Here is a 27,539-nt window from a genome sequence, read left to right as displayed (position 1 = left end):
AATTCCACAGATTCACCAAACTCTGGCTGAAGAAATTCCTCCTCATCTCACTTTCAAAGGACACTTATTCTGAAGATGTTCCCTTGGGATCTCAATTCTCCTACTTAGGGAAATATCCTCTCCACATCCAACTTTTTTCAGTCTTTCAGTATTCAGGAGGTTTAACTGAGATTCCATCCCCACTTTTTCTCCTGAACTCCATTGAATGCAGGCTCAGAGCCATCAAATGCTCCTCATATGTAAAGACTTTCATTGCCTTAGGGTCTCTCCAGGATCAGCGTATCTTTCTATAGCTAGAAGGCCCAAAAATGTTCTGAAATTTCCAAATCCAACATGATGAATAGTATCTAAACCCTCAGCAGTCCATCATTTTTTTTTATTCAATAGGTACATTTAATGTCAGAGAAATGTATACAATATACACCCTGAAATTCTTCTTCTTCCCAAACATCTATGAGAACAGAGGAGTGTCCCAAAGAATGAATGACAGTTAAATTTTAGAACCCAAAGCCCCCTAGCTCCCCCCATGCATAAGCAGCAGCAAAGTAATGACCCCCAACCAGCAAAAAAGCATAGGCACCCCCCCAACGAGCACTCAAGCGTGCAGCAAAGCATCAATAAAGACACAGATTTGCAGTACCCCAAGGACTACTCATTTACCCAGTAATTCGACATACCACAGGCTCTCTCTCTCTCTCTCTCTCCCCCTAATAAGGGAAAAAGAGGTATCCCCACTTCACAGCGGGAGGGGAGACATAACAAAGCAACTCACTGATTTATGGTGTTAAAAGTTATGGTGTCACTTTTTCCGAGCTCTGTGACCAAAGAACTCAGGTCTCTGGGCACACGGCCAGCAGCCAGCTCGCTGCTTACGATGTTCCGTCTTCCACGATGCATCAGGAGGCGGCAACAGCCTAGAATCCACCTGCTTCCAGAGTCATGAAGATCCGGCAACCTAAAGGCGTGCTAGTCTTCCAGGCCGCATCCTTGGCATATCGAAAAGCGGCCGGTCGTGAGGTTCTTGAAATGAATGTCAACATTGCATTTACCTTTCTTATCACTGACTCAACCTGCAAGTTAAACTGAACAGAATCCTAAACTGAGAGTCCACATCCTTTTGCACCAAATAGTCTGCACCTTTATTCTTCCTGCCAAGCTGCTAAATCAGAAGTCTATGTGGTAGCAAATGGGCCACAGCTGACACTTAAATGCAAACCATCTGACTAAAAACATTTTGGATTTATAGCAGTATCAATCGTTTATGAGAAGACACAAGATGCAAAAATAAAGAATGCCTTGAACAGGTTACTAACCAAGTAATTATAAATATTCATTAAAAATTACTGACATTATTTTCAAAGAGAGGAGACAAACAAAAATGTTCCCTGGAAAGAAGATAAACAAATGCTCCCTGGTTCCCTGCAACCTCCATCTAAGAAGCAGAAAAACAAACCAAACTCAAGCCTTCAGTGAAAATAAGATGGAAGTCCTGAACAAGCTGATAATGATTTAAAGAAATGAATCCCAGAGGTTGAATGTATTTAGCCCAAGAGCTGAAAAAGATTAGGAGAAGGCATGCAAATCAATGGACATCATTACAATGGAATCGATGGATACCAGGGAAATATAAATAGATTGAAAGCTGAATTAGGTGCTTCTCATGCTAAAAAAGGGTGCCAAAACAAACACAGACAACTGCAAACTTTCTGATACTTCAGCTGCATGCACAGAAATGGAAATGATTACCGGAAATACATCAGAGGAATAATTGCAAACTAATAATGATTAGAAAAAAAACCGTCGACCAATATTCTTCCGATGAATGAAAGGGTAATTGTGAATTCTGTTAAACTCTATATAATTACCTCGCATTTGGTTGTACTGGGTCTGCACTCTCTGGAGTTTAGAAGAATGAGGGGGATCTCATTGAAAACTATCGAATATTGAAAGGCCTAGATAGAATGGACATGAGGAGAATGTTTCCTGTAGAGGGGGAGTCTGGAACCAGAGGGCACTACATCAGAATTGAGGGAAGACCCTTTAAATCAGAGAAAAGGAGGAATTTCTTTAGCCAGAGAGTGGCCAATCTGTGAAATTCATTGCCAGATGGCTGTGGGGCCAAGTCATTTGTTATATTTAAAGTGGAGATTGATAGGTTCTTAGTATAGCATCAAAGTTTATGGGGAGAAGGTAGAAGAATTGGGTTGAGAGTTATGATTGAATGTTGGAGTTATGTTAATGGGCTGAATGGCCAAATTCTGCTCCTATGTCTCACGGTCTTATGGTCTAAGGCAGGGTTTCCCAGCCTTTCCTATGCCATCGACCAACACCATTAAGCAAGGGATCAGTGGACCCTCTGGGCTGGGAATCCTTGACTAAGACGATTGATGAAAGTCACATGTTAAAGTAGGTACTAGTTTTGTTTGAAGTCACAAAGACTGAAGTTGAAACATGAATGGTTTATACGGGGCTCTCACTAGGGCTCATACACCAACTTGGCTCATTAGCCACGTGACACAGCGGTGCAAAGGCCACCTTTCATAAGGGATATACATCTACAGTTGGTATGATTTGGGGTTCAATCAAACAGGAACATAAAGACGTTCTGATTAATGGAAACTCGATTTGAGCAAATACCGCAGAAATACTGCCCATACACAGTTATTGGGAACCCAGAAATGACAGATCATACACCAGTATAAAATTATGAAGGAAGTATATTTACCAAATTTACAGTTGCAAAAAAAAAAGAAAAAAATAAAAGGGCCCATTACAGTTAAACCAGTCCAATGTGCACATAAATATTGGAGCTCGTTTCCAGAGAAGTCAGAGGTGTATCACTTTACTCACGTGCTGGACCCACAATCTGCGTGAAAACATCCGTCACAGTCTGAATTTTCCTCAAATACCAGCTCGAATGAACTGGCTCTCTCAGGAGTATTGGCCCTTCCTCCATGGGGCAATTCATCTGCACAAAACACTTCTTGCAATGGGGTCGGAAGGAGAGACCCAGCTGCAAAAAGTGCTTTGTGCACTTCTGCAGTATTCTGCAGAACGACATTCTGCAGTATCTTCTCGTGCCCTGCTCTACAGCTCCCACCAAGATGACCCCAAACCAGAATACTATTCTTTAGAAATCTCTCCCCGTCCAGCTCTGTGAAACCTTCTCTAAATCCCACAATCATGATTGGCTGTCACAACATTCCTAACTTGGACAACATGGCTCCTTATCTTTAGCTGAAACCAAAACATTCTTACCAGCAGAATACACAGTTTTGACAGAAAACTGCTAAATGAAATACCTCACAGCATAGCAACAGAAATCTTAACCAGGGCATTACACTCTCACCTCACCAAAAAGTTATGTTGTCATGACTTTGGAACTCATTAAACCATTATTAAGAACACAATATTTAAATGAATTTTGTGATTTTCGTAAATGAAAGTCACTTATCTCACTATCAGATGGACGCTGCATTCTGTTTTCCCGGTGCATCATATGCCAATTTTTCCTGGGGATTTCCTGACCCTCTGAGATCTTTTTCCACTTCTTCAGCTTCAGGCATCCTTGTGACTGTTCCTGTTTACTTGTGAGTGCCTCCCCTATCTATCACTCATACCTTCTGGCGACTCAGGTCTCCCTGCCACCTGACTGAACTCAGCTTATATTCGAGCCCAGTTTAAACAAATGGTGCCAAACATATTCGATATCAGCTGGTGCTAATCAGTGAGACCTCTCTTGGAAAGGGCTGTCCTCCATCACTTTAATAGTGTGGCTCGTACCTTGAGAGCAACCAACATCAAACTCGTCAGTAGAAAACACATCTTTGAGCTTCAATATCTTCTCAGATAGTCTCCTTTTCCATGCCTCAGGTACTGGGGAGTCACCAAAGTTGAATGACTTTGCTGTTAAATTCCCTGATCCAGGAGACTCTCTCTCTCCTGGTTTTCTCATCGGAAAACTAGAAATTACTGTTATAGGGAAAATATGTGCCATTGGCATCCTATGTCTGAGGGTAAAGTCCTTCCCTAAGATCAACCTGACAATCACTGTCATCCTGTTTGCGTGGACAGCTGAAGGTTTCTGCAGTTCAGGTCTCACCAGCACTCTAGCAGGTAAGCGTGACTTCTTCATGATCTTCCAGAGCAGCCATCAGGAAGACCTCAGCATCAGGCATTCTGAGGAATTAGGTGTTTCCCATCACTCTAGGTATTTTCCCAAGATGTAACATGATGGGTTTGGACTGGATGTACCATACAGTTTCTCGTTTATGCTCATCATCCTGTTTAGGATTGAGAGATCAGGTCGCCTGGGACTCTACTCACTGGAATTCAGAAGAATTGAGAGGAGATCTTACAGAAACATATAAAATTATGGAAGGGATAGATAAGATAGAGGCAGGAAAGTTGTTTCAACTGAACTAGGGGACATAGCCTCAGATTCAGGGGAGTAGATTTAGTACGGAGATGAGGAGCAACTGCTTTTCCCAGAGAGTGGTGAATCTGTGGAATTCTCTGACCAATGAAGCAGTGGAGGCTACCTCAGTAAATATATTTAAGACAAGGTTTGATAGATTTTTGCATAGTAAGGGAATTAAGGGTTATGGGGAAAAGGCAGGTAGGTGGAGATATCCATGACCAGATCAGTCTTGACCTTATTGGATGGCAGAGCAGGCTCAATGGGCCAGATGGCCTACTCCTGCTCCTATTTCTTTTGTTCTTATGTAGAAGAAATTTGCTCCTTCTCAAAAGCAGCTCTGAACTTAAGTCCATAGCTGAAGGACTTATTAGACTTCTCACATCAGATAACTCCATTCCTGCACTTTACATTAACAAGAACAACTTGTTCTTAAAGTATTCATCCTCAGCTATATCCCCCCCCCCCCCCAAAAGTATGGACTGCCCATGGCCCCATCTCTTCAGGCTCCCAATCTTATCGGGCAGCATGACTTCAGTCATGTCATTGGTAGCCAGGACTAACAAAACATCCTTCCCTGCGGCTTACATAATAAAGTATCATAATTACAACAGTGGCCTAAACATGCATATATCACTTAATCAATCCTGAAGCAGCATTCACGCAGTATCCAAAATCCTGGATGAGCACACACAAATGTAAGCTTCTCACCGGAGCTCGTATACTTACTTGGCCCATTTGTTAACTCTGCTAATAGCCTCGTGAATCAACAGTGAGAAGGCCACCTTTCATAAGCAATATATGTCTACAGTCGGTCTGATTTGGGGTTCAATCAAACAGGAACGTTGGGATGTTCTGATTAATGGAACCTCGATTTGACTGCCGAAATACCGCCCATACACAGTTATCGATAACCCAGAAACGACAGATCATACACCAGTGTAAAATTATAAAGGAGCTATATTTACCTAATTTACAATTACAGAAAAAAGAAAAGAAAAAGTAAAAGGGCCCATTACAGTTAAACCAATATGCACATAAATGTTGGAGCTCATTTCTGGAGAAGTCAGAGGTGTATCACTTTACTCACGTGCTAGACCCACGGTTTGTGTGAAAGCACACGCCACAGTCCAAATTTCCCTCAAAGACCACCTTGAACGAACTAACTCTCTCAGGAGTATTGGCCCTTCCTCCGTGGATCCGTTCATCTGCACGAAGCATTTCTTGTAACGGGGACTCTCCTTCCAACTGCATTCTGCGGCATGTTCCCTGGTGCCCTACTCTGCAGCTCCTGCCAAAAGGATCCCAAACCAGACTGCTGTCCTTCAGAAATCTCTTCCTGCTCAGCTCTGTGGAACCTTCTCTACATTCGACAATCCTGACTGGCTGACACAACACTTCTAACTTGGACAACGTGGCTCCTTATCTTTGGCTGTAGCCAAAACACCCTTACCAGCAGAATACACTGTTTTTACAGAAATCTGCTACAATGAAGTACCTCATAGCATAGCAGTAGAACCAGGGCATTACATAAGCTCTGGTTGGGCTTTGTTTCTCCACTTCACTGCAAAAAATGTCATTTTCATCCTCATTAACAGCAGCTTACCCAAATGTACCTGTAATAACATGGCTTTTACATTTCTCAAGCTGATATACAGCCAGCTGGATAGTGTAAGTGATGAACATTAGTAATCCACCTTTGTCAACATAATCCTGGAGTATTCTGAAGCAACAAAAGATGAGTAATTTCACCTGAATAGGATTTCTAGTCACTCATCTGAACTTCCTTCTGAAAATTTTTTCATGTGCTTTTGATCTATTTATGGTCCCTTTCTTGGCCTAACAGTATGTGGAATACTAATAAGAGGCAGAGAACAAAGTTCCTATTAATTGTAGAATAATTAAGTATCTTCATTCTGCTTCAACGATACGAAATTTCAACTTCCGGTAAATTTTGCAAAAGCTTTACAAACATTAGTTGCCAGGAGGAACAGATTGAGAGAGAGGTGGAATGAACTAGTGAACGTGACAGTAAAAAGGAAAAGGAATGGAAAGGACAGAAGAGGATCGGTATTAAGAGAAAGGTGGAAAAAAAATAAAACTAAAAGCAACTTTTGCATCCTCAGATGTATTGATTTTTGTGACATAGGGAATGTAATGCCAACTAAAGACAGTAAGGTACACAATCAAGTGCTTTATCACCCTTTAAGGGTTTATATTGAGCAGCATTGTCAACTTCCAACTGATTATCCATTTCAAACATTGTGTCTTACTTAAACTATCAGGGATGGAGTGGTTTGTTTGAGCTTGAAGACAGCCATGGAAGAATGGTCAGATGGCTTGTTTTTTATTATAAATTCTATGCCATTCTACATACTTTAACTACTCAAACCATGTCACACAAATTAAATTCAGGATCCCCCCCGCCCCCCCCACCACAGAATCTAACAAAACCACTACCATGCCATAGATTGCAGCTAGCAAGGGGAGTATCAATGCCTTATGGATGCAGAATCAAAAAGAGTAGCAAATACAGTACTCAAAATGTTCTATCTTAATGCAAGGAATATAGGAAATAAGGTGGATGATTTTGTTGCGCTATTACAGATTGTCAGGTATTATATTGTGGCCATCACTGAATCATGGCTGAAGGATGGTTGTGGTTGGGAGCTTAATGTCCAAGGTTGCACGTTGTATTGGAGGGATAGGAAGGTAGGCAGAGGGGATGGCGTAGCTCTGCTGGTAAAGAATAGCATCAACTCAGTAGAAAGATGTGACATAGCAAGCTAGAAAACAATATTAAAGTGGATAGTAAAAGCTTTTTCAAATATGTGAAAAGTGAAAGAGAGCTGAGAGTGGATATAGGACCACTAGAAAATGAGGCTAGATAACTGGAGTACTTGGTGACACAGGACAAGATAGGACAATGTCAGCATGGTCTCCTTAAGGTAAGATCTTGCCTGATGAACCTGTTTGAATTCTTTGAGGGGACTGCAAGAAGGATAGATAAAGGAGATCTAGTGAATGTTACAAATTGGGACTTTCAGAAGGCCTCTGACAAGGTGCCACACATGAGGCTGCTTACCAAGTTAAGAGTCTATGGTATTTCAAGAAAGTTACTAGCATGATTAGAGCATTGGCTGATTGGTGGGAGGCAGAAAGTGGGAATAAAAGGATTCTTTTCTGGTCGGCTGCCAGTGACTAGTGGTGTTCCGCAGGCGTCGGTGTTGGGATCGCTTCTTTTTATGCTGTATATCAAGGATTAAGCTGATGGAATAAGTGGTTTTGTTGCTAAGTTTGCAGATAATACAAAGACTGATGGAGGGGTAGGTAGTGTTGAGGAAATAGGGTAGGCTGCGGAAGGACTTAGCCAGATTAGGAGAATGGGCACAAAAGTAGCAAAAGTAAATACAATATTGGAAAATGCATTGTCATGCACTTTGCTAGTAGAAATAAATGTGCAGATTATTTTCTAAACAGGATGAAAATCCAAAAATCTGAGATGCAAAGGGACTTGGGAGTCCTTGTGCAGAACACCCTAAAGGTTAACTTACAGGTAGAGTCGATGGTGAGAAAGGTGAGTGCAATGTTCGCATTCATTTCAAGAGGTCTAGATACAAGAGTAGGGTTATGAGATGCTGAGGTTTTCTAAGGCACTGATGAGGCCTCATCTTGAGTATTGTGAACAGTTTTGGGGTCCTCATCAAAGGAGAGATGTGCTGGCATTGGAGAGGGTTCCGAAGAGGTTCACAAGGATGATTCTGGGGATGAAAGGGTTATCATATGAGGAACATTTGATGGCCCTGGGTCTGTACTTGCTGGAAATTGGAAGGATGAGGGGGATCTCAATGAAATCTTTCAAAAGTTGGAAGGCCTAGAAAGAGTAGATGTAGGAAGGATGCTTCCCATGGTGGGGGAGTCAAGGACAAGAGGACACAGCCCCAGGATAGAGGGGCATCCATTTAAAACAGAGATGCGGCAAATTTTCTTTAGCCAGAGGGTGGTGAATTTGTGGAACTTGTTACCACAGGCAGCTGTGGAGCCCAGGTCATTGGGTGTACTTAAGACAGAGCTTGATAGTTTCTTGATTGGATACAGCATCAATGGCTATGGGGAGAAGGCCAGTGAGTGGGGCTGCGGAGGGAAGAAAAGTATCAGCCATAATTGAATGGTGGAGCAAATTCAATGGGCCAAATGGCCTATTTCTGCTCCTAAGTCTTATCATCTTATAATCTTATAGATATGCAAGCATTCATCTGGCTATTGCCAAAAGCTAATTCATCTTTTATAATTATCAATAACATCAAAAAACTACCTCCTATTTTCATCGCAGAACTAAAGTGTTTGTTTCTACACTGCCAGTCTTCAAGATAAAAGGTTGAATTAATTTCACTCTTCTGTGTTATCCTCACATTTTTAATAGCATTCTTTTTCAAACAACAATCCTGCATCACTTTAAATGAAAGTTATGAAACCTTCTGGCATTTGATCAAGATTTCTAAGTTCCACGCATCTACAAATATATAGATTTCAATGACCCCTTTAATTCTGCTTATTAAATTGCCACTTAGCAATCAGTGTGGTAGATGAGTGTGGTAGATATGAATTTTGCGGTGAATTTGCAGGCATTTGCAGTGTTTGAAGTTACGTTCTGGTCTCGAAGCCTAGACGATCCCATCAACAATATTAATCATCTTCTCTGAGCAAGCTACAAGAATATTTGCCCTAATTTCTCTTCAACCTTCCTACCTCTAGCAGGATAAGCAGCAACCAACATTGATCATTGATAATTGCTATTTCTCATCAACGTTTCACACTAGTTTTGTTTTTGTCTTCTTGCCACAGATCTCTCCTATGAGCCACTGGCTTGTGTCCAAGTCCATTTATAGAGATGTGAAACCAAGCTTTCACATTATTAAGGGAGCAGTGCATTGTAGTGATATTGGCCTTCAAGTTAAGTATCAAACAAAACCTACGTTAGTTCTATCAGTCAGATGCCAATGTTTATGTGGCAAACCTTTGAAGAAAATTAGATAGACTAGATAAGCTAGATGTGGAGAGGTTATATGTTTCCTTTAGTGGGAGAGTTTAGGACCACAGGCCACAGCCTCAGAATAGAGGGAATCCCTTCAGAAGAGTGATGAGGAGAATTTTTTTTGCCAAAGGGCGATGAATCTATGGAATTCAGAGTAGACAAAATGGGCTGAATGGCCTAATTCTGTACCTATGCCTTATTGCAAGTAATCCCCATAATCCTGATCAACATTTATTGCACAATCAATATTACTAAAATAACAAATAAAGAGAATGCTAGAAACACTCAATGGTCAGGCAGTGCCTATGGAAATAAAAAAACAATGCTAATATTTTGAGTAAATGAACTACATGGAGAAAGATCACCAACCTGCATCATTGTGTCTATTTCTCTCTTCACAGATGTTGCCTGACCTGCTGAGTATCACCAGCATTTTCTATTTAGATTCCTGCAGGATGTCTTTTTTTTTATATTTATCAATCATTGAGAAGAGAAATTATCTGATAATTATTACCTGCAGTTGGAGTGTTCTCTGTACAACTTAGCTGCCTCAATTCATACACCATATGCTCCTGTCCATCAAATCCAAATTCTATTGAGCAAAGTTTTTGTCTACATTTTCTGTTTCCCTTTCCCCTTTTCGAAACAGCCTTTAACCCAATTTGTTATGTATTTAGTTCCTCTCAGATCCCAGGATGGTTTTCCTCCTTCTCTTTTCAAAGTTGTCCAAAGTATACCACATATAACAGAGGATAATATAAAAAGGGAAAATACATGCAAAAATTAATAATCTGCACAATATGAAAAGAAGACAATAAATCATTAACTGCTGCTACAGGGAAATGTATTTGTTTCTTTCTGGTTTTGTGTACAAATTTAAACTACCGACAGCAGATAAAATTAATGTCATTCTGATATCATTAGACACCACAGTGTACAAGACAATCAAACAAACAAGGATTGAAATATGTTATTTTGTTATGTTTCTTCAAGTTCTGCTATTCCAAGATACTGAGAGCAGTCTGAGATAAACCACCAGATAGTTTTGAGATAACACTGTATATCATTACAGAACTGGGGCTTCAGTCTAAGCTGATAGGGTTAAGATCACATGCCACATTCCGTCCATCACAAAGTCTTAGAGAAAAGAGCCACAAGAAGGAAACTGATGGACTAATCTTCTCTGATCCAACTGCCTTTGTGGCCCATGTTAATCTTGAGGAGAAGGGATTAAGGTCTACTACATACCACCCTATATTTGTCTGTGATTCTGAGGCTCTGGAACAGGTGGAGAAAGGGGAAAGAATGTAGAAAAAAGAGAAATGGAATAAAGAAAGAGGAGGAAATGGAAAGTTGAAAAGCTGGGAGAAAAGGTCATGAAGAGAGAAAATGATGCTTCCCTGCTCTGTCTCTACCTTCACCTCTTGTGCTCTGAGTGTGACCAGAGGCTTTGTCATATCCTCGCTGACAATCAACACTGGTGCAACTGAAGCATGCATGTATATCCCACTGCTCTACTCTCTCTGCATCCAGGACTGTGTGGCTTGGCACAGTTCAAATGCAATCTGTAAATCTGCTGATGACACAACTAGTCTTAATAGAATTTTAGATGGTGTCGATGCAACATAACAACACAACTCTGGTCAGCAGAATTTGAGATGGTCAGCTGGTTGAGTGGTGCTACAACAACAACCTTGGCCTCAATGTCAGTAAAACTTACGAACAGATTGTGAACTTCAGAAATATTTCAGAACTTCAACGGAGACAGAAGTGGAAAGGGTGAGCAGTTTCAAGTTCTGGTTGTTAACATCTCTGAAGATCTCTCCTCGGTCAACTAGATTAATGCAATTACAAATTACAATTACAGCAGCTATATTTCATTAGGAGTTTGAGGGAACTTGGTATGTCAACAAAGACTCACAAATTTCTACGGATGTACCATAGACAGCATTCAGACTAGTGGCATCACCATCTGGTATAGAGGGACCACTGCAAAGGATTGGAAAACTCTACAGAAAGGTGTAAGCTTGGCCAGCTCCATCATGGGCACTAGTTTCCACAGTGTCAACAACACCTTAAAAAGCAATGCCTCAAAAAGGCAGAAACCATCATTAAAGACCACCATCATCCAGGACATGCCCTCTTCTCATTGCTACCACCAAGGAGAAGGTACAGAAGCCTGAAGGCATACACCCAATGTTTCAGGAACAGCTTCTTTTTGTAATTTATTATCTCTTTCATTATTATATATTGCAAAGTACTGCATGCCACAAAACTGAAAATTTCATGGCATATTCCGATGATATTAAACCTGATTCTGATTGCTCAAAATTATAATGTGCAGGTCTGGCTTGCAGATTATAGAGTCAAAGAGAACTCAGCCAAAACCACAATGTCATCAAATATGCTCTCAAGCACAGTGCTGTTTTGTGGGATCTTGTTCTGTGCTTATTATTCTGCTTACTCCTGTTTTGATTTGGTTGTCTACTAAGGTCATATGAAAGTCCAAGTATTGGAATGTTGTACTATCGAAAAATAACTTGCCAAACTTGAGCCAGCCAAACCAAGTGACCTTTGACAAGATCCTTGCAGGGTACCAATTATCTGTTCACTTGCATATTATGCTCTTACATGAAGAACTATTCTACTCCAACAATTGCCAAACGTACGTAAAAATAAATTTCCTTCTTGAAAAAATATAATCAGTGCTTCTATTCCATTTCAACTTGTTTCAGTAATTTAGATATGACCAAATTAAGCAGCCCCAATTTCATGATTATAGGGGAAGAAACCCTAAACTCTTTGGTCAAAAATATTTAACCAGTGGATGACATTATCATCACTCAAGTCTCATGCAAAGAGATCAAAGTTACCCCTTTGCAGTCTGAACTAAGTTTATTCCAATTTCACTTGTTTTATAAGCACCCATTCATTAGTTTGTTGCCTCCTTCTTTCCTTGTCCTCCACTTCATTCAATAAAACAGATTAGTTTGAAGAAAAATTGGAAAGTTGTAAGGTTTTTGTCAACTTGTCCTCCCCCACATCTTTTCCTGATGCAGAGTCAGGCTGTGTACATTACTCTGTAAGGCAGTGCTCATTATCTTCCTTGGGTTCCATTAGCCATGGACATAGTCTCAGTCTGCAAAGCCTCTGCATGTCCAACAAAAACTAATAACCTGCCTAAAATCATGACATTCATCATGTTGATTTAAGTAATGATTTTTTACCTTGATAGTCATCAGCTCATTTAAGAATCTGCTGCAAAATCTTCTTACTGTTCTGGGTTGAATAAAAGATTGAAAATCCCATGAAATGCCGTCGTCTTTTATATTTGGGTAGTCATGAGCCAAACCATTATGAAGCTTTTTTTTCCATTAAATTACTTGGAATATAATATCTGTAAATTGCATTTTTTTTAAATCTTAACGACTTCAATGTCATTTATTTGTTATTTAGAATGCTTTAACTGTATGCTGTACATTATAATGATGTATTTCTTTTGTGGGATGTGAGTAAGGCTAGCAGACTGTCATCCTTAATTGCCCTTAAGATAGTGATGAACTGCTGCAGAAGACATAAGAGCAGAATTACGCCATGTGGCCCATCAAGTTTGCTCCGCAGTTCGATCATGGCTGATTTCTCTCTCTTAACCCTGTTCTCTGCAACCATCTCTGGCAATGAATTCCACAGATTCATCACCCGCTGGCTAAAGAAATTCCTCCTCTGCTTTATTCTAAATAGACATCCCTTTATTCTGAAGCTGTGCCCTTTGGTCCTAGACTTTCCTACTAATGAAAACATCCTCTCCACATCCGCTGTATCTAAGTTTTTCAATATTCGTAAGGTTTCATTTAGATACCTTCTTTCTTCTAAACTCCAGCAACTACAGGCCCAGAGCCATCAAATTTTCCTCATACATTAAACTTTTCAGGTCCACTTCTCACCTTATGATGGAAGAAAAGTCACTGAAGTAAAGCTGAAGGTTCTTGAGCTCAGGACACTACCCTGAGAAATTCCTGTTACGATGTCCTGGAATGAATAGCCTCCACCTTCCTGCATGCCAGATACAACTGAGCCAGTTGGCAATTTTTTTTTTCCCTTGTTGCCCATTGACTTGTTTTTTTAGGGTTATTGTTCAAAAGCTGCCTTGACACCAAAGGAAGCTATTCTCACCTCTCATCCAAAGTTTAGCACCACATCCAAATCTGAGCTACATTGAAATTTGTAGCCAAATTGTCTGAGTAAAATCTAAAGTAAGCACTGGTGCTGTTTAAGAATAACACTTTACATCAGTATGGACTACATTTATATTGATAGTTAAAACAACAGGATTAGATTCACTGTATTTTTTCCTCTGTGTCTGTGTAATTTTCTCTACTTTGGGAAAATGGCAGCACTGAAAGTGCACTGGAACAGCTTGACCAGAGACTTGGATGGTTCTGGAGCACACATTCAATATTACCTAAATAAATTGTTTGCTGCAACTATCTCCTTACATCATGCAGACTAAATCAAATTTGCAAAAGAGTGGCTTCTGTTTCAGTTGAAGATACTCCCAATGTTTAATTAAGTAGAATATTCCAATATGGGCAACTGTTCACTTCCAATTCAGGATAATATGTGGTGACGAGAGGAACTTTACAGGAGCTGCTTTCTATTCTCAATGCTGTTTACTGCATAATTAGATCAGCTGGGTTCATGGTGATGTAGGTCTTAATGTTCAGGAACACAGAGTAATTTATAATCGCAAGGATGATTGACAAATCACATCAAAACAGAAGAAATTCTGGTTCATTTTATTATTCTTCCAAGGTGGTACAAATAAAGGACACAACAGTAATTTTGGTGATGTTTTGATTACATGCTCTCTCATGTTAGACTATATTGAGAATGGTGCTGAATTAGATGTTGAATTTTGAGTATCTTTGTCAAGTATACTAGGGTATGTTTAATGCCAATATGACTGTCATTTTATATGAACCGCAAATCTCAGTACTTAAAAAGACATTTTCCCATTTTCCCCTTCACTACTTAAATGAAACTTGGGTGTAGAACAGACCCATCCAATTAAAAAGAAGAATATGACCTTAACATAATATCTTCTTCTTTATGGCTGTTAGACTATATTTAACCAACAAAATGTAAATTTGTACAAAGTGTCTATGTCTGACAAGGGAAGCTCATGTTTACTTTCTGTATTTTAGAAATAACTTCAAGGTGCATTCATCAGAGTTGATTCAGCATTTGCTCAAATGTAGAAGTTTCCATTTATAATTATAATATTAGGACTCTTACTGTAAAGTTTATATTAATTGGTTCCCTTCATTGGGCCGCTTAGAACTGCAAGCTGTGGATGTTAATTAATCAGAGTGAATGCATTTTCTAATTAAAATTACAAGATGACATGAGCTGATTTATTGCTTATTTGTATTGGTAGAATGATATTGGCAGTAACCTGTCTCCCTGCATTTCTATCTTGCAGATTGGTTATACGATGTACACACTCATAAAAGCAATTGTAAAATGAATGGGACAATGTTATGTCATTGATGGTAGTTTTGAGACATTGCATGAGGACAGCCTAATTGGCAAGTTTCACTTACAAAAAGGAACTGGGATATGATAAATAAACTTAAGGAGGAACTGGCCCCCAGGCACTTTTCACTGAATCTTTGATACACAGGTGATTGTGAATCGTACTGGGCTTCTGAAAGTCAGTTCTAGTGGTTTCAGTATAATCAAATTTCAAAAGGGCTGGCTTACAGCACTGTGTGTTCATAGGAAGCAACCGAGAATACATTTCTAACCTCCAATGTCTATCTTTGAGCTACAACATTAACCATAGTGGTTTAAGTTGGATAACAAAAAAAGGCAGCAGGATTGCAATGCATGATTGACACACATATCTTCAGTATAACACAGACACTATTTACAACAAGCCTCCATTTCTTAAGCCAGGGTACTTTATGAGTGAGCCATTCCGTAACTAAATTGAACCTGGACACAGCTAACAACAGAAGAAACTGAGCACCTAGGAGATTCAAACAACACAGGAGATCTTGGGATGAGGTGGAAATGAGATGCCCGGTGTCCACAAGAAAGAGGCCCCTTAGAAACATATGAAGAAATAAATTGTTTGGGCACCCCGGTCAAAATTTCTGTTACTGTGAATAGCTAAGCGAGTAAAAGATGACCTGATTTCCAAAAGGCATAAAATTAAAGATGGCACATTTCTTTAATATTTTAAGCACGATTACTTTTTTATTTCCATCTTTTACCGTTTCAAAATAACAAAAAAGGAAAAGGGCCCGAAGCAAAAGTTTGGGCACCCTGCATGGTCAGTATTTAGTAACACCTCCTTTGGCAAGTATCACAGCTTGTAAACGCTTTTTGTAGCCAGCAAGAGTCTTTCAATTCTTGTTTGGGGGATTTTCGTCCATTCTTCCTTGCAAAAGTTCTGTGAGATTCTTGGGCTGTCTTGCATGCACTGCTCTTTTGAGGTCTACCCACAGATTTTCGATGATGTTAGGGTTGGGGGACTGTGAGGGCCACGGCAAAACCTTCAGCTTGTGCCTCTTGAGGTAGTCCATTGTGGATTTTGAGGTGTGTTTACGATCACTATCCTGTTGTAGAAACCATCCTCTTTTCATCTTCAGCTTTTTTACAGATGGTGTGATCTTTGCTTCCAGAATTTGCTGGTATTTAATTGAATTCATTCTTCCCTCTACCAGTGAAATGTTCCCCGTGCCAATGGCTGCAACCCAAGCCCAAAGCACGATCGATTCACCCCCGTGCTTAACAGTTGGAGAGGTGTTCTTTTCATGAAATTCTGCACTCTTTTTTCTCCAAACATACTTTTGTTCATTGCAGCCAAAAAGTTCTGTTTTAACTTCATCAGTCCACAGGACTTATTTCCAAAATGCATCAGGCTTGTTTAGATGTTCCTTTGCAAACTTTTGACGCTGAATTTTGGCCACATGAGGGTGGATTGATCATGCATTGGGCCTGACATACAGCAGCATCCTTTAGTCTACAGAGCTGGCTGAAATATTGCTGGCACAAAGGACTGATGCAGAACAAAGATGTGATTGAAACAAAGAAATGACAGATAGGTTAAATCAACATTTATATCAGTCTTCACCAAGAGGGACACAGCAATTATACCTAAGAAAATATATGGACTATTTTCAAATAGTGAAGAATTTGTAAAAATGCCAACTACAAGGATTAAATTATTTGAGAAGATCAAGGGGATAAGAGTACAGGTTTATGAATGGCTGAGGAAGTGGTGCACGGGGCGGAGTTTCAGGTTCTTGGACAACTGGAACATTTCTAGGGCAAGAGTGACCTGTCCAAGAGGGACGGGTTGCACCTAAACTGGACAGACACCAACATCCTGGCCAGGAGATTCACTAGTGCTGCTCGGGAGGGTTTAATCTAGTTTGACAGGCAGATGGGAATCAGAGCACCAGGTCTGAAAGTGACGGGATGCAGAGGAAGGTAGAGATGTCAGGGTCAGCAAAAACAGGTGGATAATAAACAAGCGAAGTAATAGATATGATGGGACAGACAGTTGTATGTAATTTAATGCAACAAGTTTTATGGGTAAAGGTGATGAACTTAGAAGATGGATCAGGGCATAGACCTATGATGTTGTGGCCATTACAGAGACTCAGTTGAGAGAGGGACGGGGAGAGTGCTTAATATCCCAAGAGTTTCAATGTTTTATAAAAAATAGAAAGGGAGGTGGAAGAGGTGGGGGTGTTGCACTTCTAAACAGGGAGAATATCACAGCTGCACTCCGAAGGGACATAACGAAGGGCTCATCCGCTGAGTCTGTGTGGGTAGAACTCAAAACTAGGAAGGGTGCAATCACACCTATGGGAACATACTTCAGACCCCCAATAGCTACCAGGATATTGTGGAACAGATATGCAGACAGATTAAAGAAAGGTGTAAAAATAATAGGGTTGTTATCATGGGGCCTTTAACTTAATTAAAATAAATTGGGACCTTCTTAGCGCAAGTGGTTTTGATGAGGCAGAATTTGTTAAGTGCATCCAAGGTGGTTTCTTAAAATGAATATGCAGATAATCCAAAAGAAGATGGGTTGCACTAGTGCATCTGGTGTTGGGTAAAGAGCTTGGCCAGGTGACCGACCTTTCAGTGGGTGAACATTAGGGAGCAGTGAGCACAGTTCCTTAAGTTTTAAGATAGCTGTAGATAAAGCTCATTATGGATCATGCAGGAGTGCATTAAATTGGAGCATTGCAAATTACGAGGGCATTAGGTGGGAACCAGGGAGAGTAAATTTGGAACAGCTGTTTCTGGGCAAGTCCACATCTGATATGTGCAGAGTACAGGACATGCTATGTTCTAGTCAGAAGAAAGAACAAAGATGGCAAGGTAAGAGAATTTTTGATGCCAAGAGAGGTGATGAATTTAGTCAAGAAGGAAAAGGAGAAGCATGCAAAGCCCAGGAAGCTAGAATCAAACATAACCAGTGAGGATTATAAAGAAGCCAAAAAAGAACTCATGATGGGAACATGAAAGGACAGGAAGGGCCATGAAAAGTCCTTGACAGGTAGGATTAAGGAGAATACCAAGACATTCTATGCATACATCAAGAGCTAGAGTATAACTAGGGAGAGGTAGGACCTCGCAAGGATAAAGGAGGAAACATTTGCTTGGACGTGGAGATGTGGGTGATGTCTGTGGTAAACCATTGTATATATGTTGTAACTGGGTTACCTGTCTGGACACGCCCCTCTGCTGACTGCTCCTGTGGCTCCTCCCACAGACCCCTGAATAAAGGCAATTGTGCCACTGCTCCTCCCTCAGTCCAGGACAAACACAGCATGGATGAGGACCTATTTTACTGTTAATAAAAGCCTTTCAGTATTTACTCTACTTCCAGTCTTTTGGAGTAATTGATAGTGCATCAATGTCATTCATGAGTACTTTACATCAGTATTTACTAAGGAGAAGGATGTGAAGGACAGGAAGATCGGTACTGAGCATATTAATATGGCAGGGTATTTTGAGATGATGGAGGAGGTAGTGTTGGGTCTCCTGAAAAGTATTAAGGTGGATAAGTTGCCAGGTTATGGAGAGAGGCAAGAGAAGAGATGGCTGGGGCCTTGACCAATATCTCCATGTCCTCTCTAGCCACAGGTGAAGTCCTAGACTCCAAGCCCCCTGTGTGTGATATGTGGAGACAAGCAGTCTAATGAGGCAACGAAGCCCTTAAAACCGCTTCAGCACCTTGAGTCTAACAAGGGGGAGAGCCCTGGCCAGGGTTTTTTAGTTAAAAGAACCGCTACAGAGATTTCTTTCAGGAAAAAAGTCACCACTGGCAGGCACACTTCAGTGATGAGGAGTGGATAGCAAAACTCGCTTATCTGTGTGACATCTTCAACCTGCTCAATGAACTCAATTTGTCACTTCTGGGGAGAATGACAACTGTTTTTAAGTTGGTAGATAAAGTGTCTGCTTTCAAAGCCAAACTGGAACTGTGGGGACGGCGAGTGGACAGGGGCATATTTGACATGTTTCCAACATTAGCTGGGATTTTGTGAGAGACTGAGGCTGCACCGTCCTTCTCACAGCTGGTGCGCGATCACCTATTTTCACTGTCGACAGAATTTGAGCGTTACATCCCAAGCGCAAATGACCCAAGATGTGGAAAGGAATGGGCCCGTGACCCATTTGTGAATGTCCCTGGTGAAGCATCCATGTCAGTGCGGGAAGAAGATCAATTCCTCGAGCTTGCAAATGACGGCGGGCTGAAAAGTATGTTTGACATACCATCTCTGCTGGCATTCTAGATCAAAGTCAAGGCTGAATACCCTGAGATAGCCACAAAAACACTGAAAATGTTGCTTCCATTTCCATACCTCTGCAAAGCTGGGTTTTCTGCAATGAATACAACGAAAACTAAATTGCAGAATAGACTGGACATAAGGAACCCCCTTCGAGTATCGCTGTCTCCCATCACCCCTCGATGGGACCGTCTTGTTGCAGGGAAACAAGCCCAGGGTTCCAACTGATTCAGCGATATTGGTGTGGTGCAATAATTTTATATGTTCATATCGGGAAAATATGCGCTGTGTGTTTAATATCCAAACATTACTTAAAATGTTATGATGCTATTGACTTTTAAGTGACTTATAATTGACTTATCACTATATTCATGCAGGGAAAATGTGTGCTGTGTTTTTAATATTAAATTCATTAGATAAACCCTTTTAGGAACAAAATTGAGTGTATTAGCCACTTATAAGTGACTTATAGTTGACTTATCACCTATATTCCGGTCGTGATTAACACCCTCCCCCCCCCACCCCGTCGGCTGGTCCGCAAAAATATTGTCAATATTAAACTGGTCCATGGTGCACAAAAAGGTTGGGGACCCCTGTCCTAGAGGACTGGTGAGTAGCTCATGTTGTTCCATTATTCAAGCAGGAAACCAGGGATAATCCTAGAAACTATAGATTGGTGAGTTTTATGTCAATGGTAGAAGAGTTACCAGGGAAAACTATTAGGGATAGGATTTATGATCATTTGAAACACCGTGGCCTAATTAGGGAGAATTAGCATAGCTTTGTGCAGACCAGGTCATGTATTACTAACTGATTGAGGTTTTTAGCAAGGGTGATTGATGAAGGGAGAGCTGTAGATGTTGTCTACAAATGATTTTCGTAATGTGTTTGACAAGGACCCTCATGGGAGGCTCAGCCAAATGATTAAAGTAGATGGGACTCATGGTGAACCAGCCATTTGGATTGAAAACTGGCTTTCCCATAGAAGACAGAAGGGAGTGGTCAAAGGGACATTCTAGCTGGAGGTCTGGATTTAGTTGTGATCCGCAGGGGACCTTTGCTGTTTGTGATTTATGCAAATAATCCGGATGAAAATGTAGATGGATGGGTTAGTAAGTTTGCAGTTGATACAAAGACTTGTGGTGTTGTGGATAGCATAGAAGACTGGCAAAGAACACGACAGGATGTAGATCAGATGCAGATATAGGCAGAGACATGGTAAGTGGAGTTTAACCCAGCCAAATGTTAAGTGTTGCACCTTGTTAGGTCAAATGCAAAGAGAGAGTACACTGTTAAGTGCAAGACCCTTAACAGTGTTGATGAGCAGGGGACTCTTGGAATTCAAGTTCATAGCTTCCTGAAAATTACTATACATGTTGATAGGGTGGTTAAGAGAGCATGTGATATACCTGCCTTTATTAGAAGAGACACTGAGTTCAAAATTAAGTAAGTTATGTTGTACCTTTATAATGTTCCAGTTAGGCAGCATCTGGAGTGTTGCATACAGCTCTGGTCACTCCATTATAGGAAGGATGTCAAAGTTTTAGAAAGGGAGAGGAAGAGCCATTCTGTGCTCCCGGATCATGAGAAAACTCTGGTTATGATCAATGAACTGTGCTTTAATGGAGAAGGAGAGTACTAGCAAGGAGGAGACTGGCTCAATTTCACAGCTGGCAGCATTTCACTAAGGAGATATAAGAAACTGCAAGTGTTGGAATCTGGAGCAACAAATAAAACACTAGAGTAACTCAGCAGGTCATATAGCACCTATGGAGGAAATGAACAGTTGATATTTTGAGTGAAGACCCTTCATCTGGACTGATCAGCAGGCCAGGCAGCATCGGTGATGTTCAAGACTTCGGGTCGAGAACTTCATCTAGACTAATCCAGATGAAGGTTCTTGACCCAGAACATTGACTGTGTGGCGGCCCACACACGCGGGACTCCGACCGCCATCGAAAGCCACGGCCAGACACGCGGTAGCACGTTTGGAACTACCTGCTCGGGGCGGACCTTCCGGGGACAGTCTGACGTCACGTCCGCCCCACGGGTCACAGGGGCCCATGGGAGGGGAGATTTAAGCGCATGATTTTGAATCAGTAAAGGCATTCTGAGTTCAGCTCTCTCTGCCTCCGTGTGTTTGTTTAGTAGCACGTTTGTGCTCGACTACATTGGTGACCCCGACGTTCCAGACGGCATCTGGAACCGGCGACTCAGCAACCAGCCATGAGTTCGAGCAACTCGCACAGTGCGGTCTCTCCAAAGCTCCTGACTTTCTGGGACACTCAGCCCCGTGCTTGGTTCGAGCAGGCTGAGGCCCTGTTCAATATCAGAGATGTTACAGCCGACGCCACACGGCATTACTACCTGGTCAGCACGCTCGACCAGGAGACGGCAGGCCGGATCATCGACTTCCTACGCCAGCCACCAACAGAGGACAGGTACACTAAGCTTAAGGCGCTCCTGATCCGTACCTTCGGGCTCTCCCACCGCGAACAGGCCGTGCGGCTCCTACACATGGACGACCTGGGCGACCGCACGCCATCCGAGCTCATGAATGATATGCTGGCGCTCATGGACGGCCATAAGCCGTGCCTTTTGTTTGAACAGTTGTTCCTCGAGCAAATGCCAGAGGACATTCGCCTCCTCCTCGCGAGTGAGGATTTCAGCCACTGACACAGGGTCGCAGCTAAAGCAGACATCCTTTGGCAGAGCAAGCAATGTGGAGCAGCCTCCATTGGCCTAGCCACGATCGCGCGCTCCAAAGCCCAGGCCCCGCAACCAAAGCCATCCAGACCCACGGGGGAAAAAGACGAAAGTTTGGAACAATGGTGTTTCTATCACCAAAGATGAGGCTCAGGAGCGAGCCACTGCCATCTACCATGTGCTTTTCAGGGAAACACCAGGGCCAGCCATCGCTAATGGCTACGATGGCGGGCCACCAAGGCAGCCTCCTGTACCTCTGGGACCGACACACCTGGCGTTGCTTCCTGGTAGACACCAGGGCCAAAGTCAGCGTACTCCCCCCCAGAACATGGACATTCGTAAAGCGGTCCCAGGCCCCGAACTCACCGCTGCAAATGGCACCAGTATTTGGACGTATGGCCCGTGAACTATCTCACTGCATTTCATGTCCAGCCGTTTCACTTGGACTTTCACGTTGGCAGCGGTGTCACAGCCACTACTAGGGGCAGATTTCCTATGAGCCAAATGCCTCCTGGCTGCCCTAAAAGGCCGGTGTTTGGTCCATGCTGAGACATTCCAGACTTTCCAGCTTGGAGAAGCCAAGCTATCAGCCCTCCATCTGGATTCTGTGACCTTCTCGGGTAACGAATACGCCAGGGTGTTGGCAGAATTCCCCTCCATTGTCACCCCGCAGTTGTCCACGGCCAACCCCAAGCACGGCGTGTAGCACCACGTCCCCACGCAAGGACCGCCGCTGCACGCCCGAGCTCGCAGGCTCCCACCTGACAAGCTCCACCTCGCCGAGGAGGAGTTCTGTAAGATAGAAGAGATGGGAATCGTACGCTGCTCAGACAGCCCGCGGGCATCCCCACTGCACATGGTGCCCAAGTCCGCAGGAGGATGGAGGCCCTGCAGAGACTACAGAAGGCTCAATGATGCCACGACCGTCGACAGATACCCAGTACCCCACATCCAGGACTTCACGGCGAACCTGCAGGGAGCGATCATCTTCTCGAAAATCGACCTGGTCAGGGGATACCATCAGATCCCAGTGCACCCCGACGATGTGCCCAAGACAGCCTTCATTACCCCGTTCAGCTTGTTCGAATTCCTGAGGATGCCTTTCGGTCTCAAGAATGCAGCCCAAACTTTCCAAAGGCTCATGGACTCGGTGGGACACAGACTGGATTTCGTTTTCATTTACTTGGATGATATCCTGGTGGCCAGCAGTTCGCACCAAGAGCACGTGGCACATTTGTGCCCACTCTGCCAATGCCTGAGCAACCACAGACTGGCAATCAATCCGGCGAAGTGCCAGTTCGGGCTGGCGGAGATCGACTTCTTGGGCCACAGGGTCAACCGACATGGCGCAGTTCCCCTTCCGGATAAGGTCCAGGCCATCCGCCAGTTCCCCAAGCCCAGCATGGTCAAGGGCCTGCAGGTGTCCGTAGGGATGGTCAACTTTTATCATCGGTTCGTGCCGGCGGCGGCACGCATCATGAGACCCTTGTTCAGCCTGATGGCCGGCAAAGCCAAAGAAGTGGCATGGGGTGCGGAGTCCACGGAGGCGTTCGAGCAGGCCAAGGAGGTGCTGGCAAAGGTGGCCCACCTGGTGCACTGGAGAGTCGATGTACCCATGGCACTCTCAGTCCACGCTTCCGACACGGCAGTCGGCGGAGTCCTGGAGCAGCTCGTTGAGGACCAGTGGCGACCACTTGCTTTCTACAGCCGGCACCTACGACCACCAGAGGTGAAGTACAGCACTTCCGACAGAGAGTTGCTAGTGCTCTACCTGGCTGTCCGGCATTTCCGGTACTTCCTCGAGGGAAGGGAGTTCACTGTGTATACGGACCACAAGCCCCTCACCTTCGCACTGGCCAAGGTATCGGACCTACGGTTGGCTCAGCAGCAGAGGCAGCTGTCCTTTATTTCAGAATTCGCCACGGACGTCCGCCACATCACAGGGAAGAACAACGTCGTCGCCGACACACTGCCTCGCCTCTGACTCCACTCAGTAGGCATATCGTCCTCAAGAATAGACTACGCTGCACTGGCGGAAGCACAACAGTCAGACACCGAGATCCCGGTTTACCGCACTGCCGTTTCGGGGCTCCAGTTGGAGGATGTCTCCAACGGCCCGGCAGCGGATCAACTCCTGTGCAACGAGTCTATCAGCAAACCCTGACCCGTTGTACCAGCATGCAGGCGCCGGGTGTTCGACACGTTGCATGACTTGGCCCACCCATCCATCCGGGCGTCCATCAAGCTGGTAGCGGACAGATTTGTCTGGCACGGTTTACGCAAACAGGTCAGACACTGGGCTAGGACCTGCGTACACTGCCAGACCGCCAAGGTCCAGCGGCACGTGAAGGCTCCCCTCCAGCAGTTTCAGCCGATGCACAGGAGGTTCCAACACATCCACGTGGACATCGTCGGCCCCCTGCCAGTCTCCCGGGGCGCCATGTATATCTTTACCATGCTAGACAGATTCACCAGATGGCCGCAAGCCGTACCGCTCGCAGACACGTCCACTGAGTCTTGCGCCAGGACGCTCATTGCAAACTGGATCGCCATGTTCGGCCTCCCAACGGACATCACCTCGGACAGAGGGGTGCAGTTCACGTCTGGTTTGTGGACAGCACTGGCGCAGCTCCTGGGCACCCAGCTGCATCACACCACAGCGTACCATCCCCAGTCCAACGGTTTGGTAGAGCGATTCCACCAGCATCTCAAGTTGGCCCTGATGGCACGCTTCAGGGGCCCCAACTGGACAGATGAGCTTGCCTGGGTCCTACTGGGCATCCACACAGCCCCCAAGCAGGGCCTGGACACCTCCTCGGTGGAACTGGTCTACGGCGCCCTCCTGACGGTCCCAGGTGAGTACGTACCAGAGGCCCAAGGTTCAGAAGAAACTCCAGCAGAGGTGCTAACGAGGCTACGGGACAAGGTAGGGACCCTGGCACCGGTCCCGACCACCAGGCATGGTCCCACGCCATCCTTCACCCCTAAAGACCTCCGAGACTGTGAGTATGTTTTTATTCCCAGGGGCATGCACAGGTCACCTCTGCAGTGGCCGTACAAGGGACCCTTCAAGGTGATTCGGCACAACGGAACCACGTGTGTCGTGGAGGTGGGTGGCCGGGAAGAGACTTTTACAGTGGACCGCTTCAAACCGGCGCACTTGCACATTGAGCAAACAGTGAGGGTACCCGCACTGCGCCAGCAAGGCAAGCCACACAGACTGGGGGCTCCACTCCCCCGATGGACGTTTCTGGGGTGGGGGGGAGCAGCGGCCCGCACACTCGGGACTCAAACCACCATTGGGAGCTACGGGCAGACACGCGGTAGTGCGTTTGGAACTACCCGCTCGGGGCAGACCTTCCGGGGACAGTCTGACGTCACATCCGCCCCGTTGGTGCAGGGACCCATGGGAGTGGAGATTTAAGTGTGTGATTTTGAATCAATAGAGGCAATCTGAGTTCAGCTTTCTCTGCCTTCATGTGTTTCTCTAGTAGCAAGTTTGTGCACAACTACAACTGTACAATTTCATCATAGATGCTGCCTGGCATGCTGACTTTCTCCAGCACTTTGTGTATTGCAGCAATTTACCCAATTATAATTACTTATGTGCTTTACCCCGGCTAACTTGATTTTGTACTGCTGAATGCTACAAGGAACAGTGCTATACAATCCATTTTCTCAGAAATTGAAGTCCCCAAAAGATGAGAGTGACTGTCCAAATTGTACACTTTTTTTTACAGAGCATGATAATGGGATCCTCATGTTCATCTTTTTTTCTATAGTTATCAAAAATCTATATACTGAACTACAAGCTGGATTAGCGCCAGAGCTAGCACAGGGGTTGTAAGAGACTGTCAAGTTCTCGCAAGCTGAGGACACAGCTGGAACCAGGAAACTCTATGTGCTTAGTCAATAGGCACTCTGTAATGAAAGTGCTTAAACTTTCATGAATGCAATTCAAAAGGTGTTGTTTAAAATCTACAAATGATTAATGTTGAAGCACTCTGAAATGTAATATTACATTTAATATTTATGGTCATCTTCAATTATAGCAACATAAATTTATTATTATTCCTTGTTTGAAACAAACATAAAATGACCTTTGGAAAGAAATTCATATTAGAATGAATCTTTTCGAGCTTGTAAGAAACCAAATGGATTTTCAAATGTTTGAGACAGTTTTTTTTATTAAGTGCAATCATGAAACAAAAGCCAGATCAGAAATGCTGATCAAATCAACTAGTTCCCAAAGAGAACTCTGATAGGCCAATCAGATGGTTTACCGATGCTCAGCGAAAGAATGCAAAAAAAAAATCATATGTACAATTAAGAAACATTAAAAAATAGTAAATACATTAAAAAAACACATTGCAAAACATTAAAAAATTTTAGAAAACAGTTGGTCTAAAGATTCACAGAAAGATTTTCAATGTAATATATTTTGCGTAAATTGTTTCAAGCTTACCAATCATTTCTTAATTTGAATGAAAGTGGACTTTGTTTTTTTTTCACAACCATCCTTTGGGGAAGAAAATACTACTATCATTATTATGCCATTGGCCAGAAACAAAGCCTATTGCTAAGGTACAGGCTCCATGACAAAAACAACAACGTCAACTTTAAGGATACTTGTCCAGGAATAAAATGTCTAGCAATTTGCAGAATTCAGCTCAGCTGCATGTAGGTAAGCAGAAAGTTAACATAAACAAATATACAATGTGCTTCAGAGGAAGGGAGAGGAAGATAGGATTCAGAATCAGTAAGAAAGATAATTGGCACAGGGGAGATAACTGAAGATGGGGAGTGTTGCAGAAAATTTCAAAATGCAACATTTTAAAATTCAGCTGAAGCTACAGGCGGAGAAAGGTTGAGCCAACAAAATAAGGCTGGAAGTCATAGATATGTAATAGGTAAGCAAGATAAAGTGCTAGTTTGTCAATAATAACAAGGATTTTAAAGTCAATTGAAGGAAGGTAGTTGCCAGTGCAAACCAGCAGGGACAATTTCAACATTGCATTTTTTTTTCCAAATAGTTTACAGTTAATAAAGTTTCCCAATAAATTATCGGGTGGACAACGTTAAGAGAATGATGTGTAAACTTCTGGTACTGCAAAGTTATTTTAAGGACTACATTGTTTCTTAACAATCGTGCTTTTTTATGAGACTGATAACTTAATAGATACAATTGTAAATTAATATAGTGCTTGCTTTAAAAGTCCAAGTCATTTGCAACATAAATAAGTAGTGCTAATAACTAGCTAGTTGAAAGTATGCATCGTAGTATTTTCACATTATGACGTAGAAGCTTTTGTTTTTCACTTCAGCTTTGACTATGATCCCTTTTATCATTTAATCCTTCTAACTCATCATAGAACTTCAGTTTCATTTCTCCTTCACAATCCCCCCCCCTTTATTCTCCACAACTATATTTCTGCTTAAAGGTTACAGCTACATCTGTGACTCACCTAAATTAAAAAGAAAGCTTGACTGAGTGAAGTGTAAACTTTGCTCCACAGACATTTCTTGACCTACTGAGCACATCTAGCAGATTGTGTTGTTA

The 27,539-nt window shown here is 42.9% G+C and overlaps 1 protein-coding gene across 1 annotated transcript in view; it reads right to left on the bottom strand.

The window, feature by feature from the left end:
* The window catches only part of cdh13 (cadherin 13, H-cadherin (heart)), a 1,220,695-nt gene that overhangs the window by 478,620 nt on the left and 714,536 nt on the right, over positions 1-27,539 (bottom strand). The gene's annotated exons all lie outside the window — the stretch shown is intronic.

Source organism: Mobula birostris, chromosome 15 (genome assembly GCF_030028105.1).
Source record: "Mobula birostris isolate sMobBir1 chromosome 15, sMobBir1.hap1, whole genome shotgun sequence".
Lineage (NCBI taxonomy): Eukaryota > Metazoa > Chordata > Chondrichthyes > Myliobatiformes > Myliobatidae > Mobula > Mobula birostris.
The sequence above is the reverse complement of the archived record's forward strand: the minus strand, read 5'-3'. Positions and strand labels throughout refer to the sequence as shown.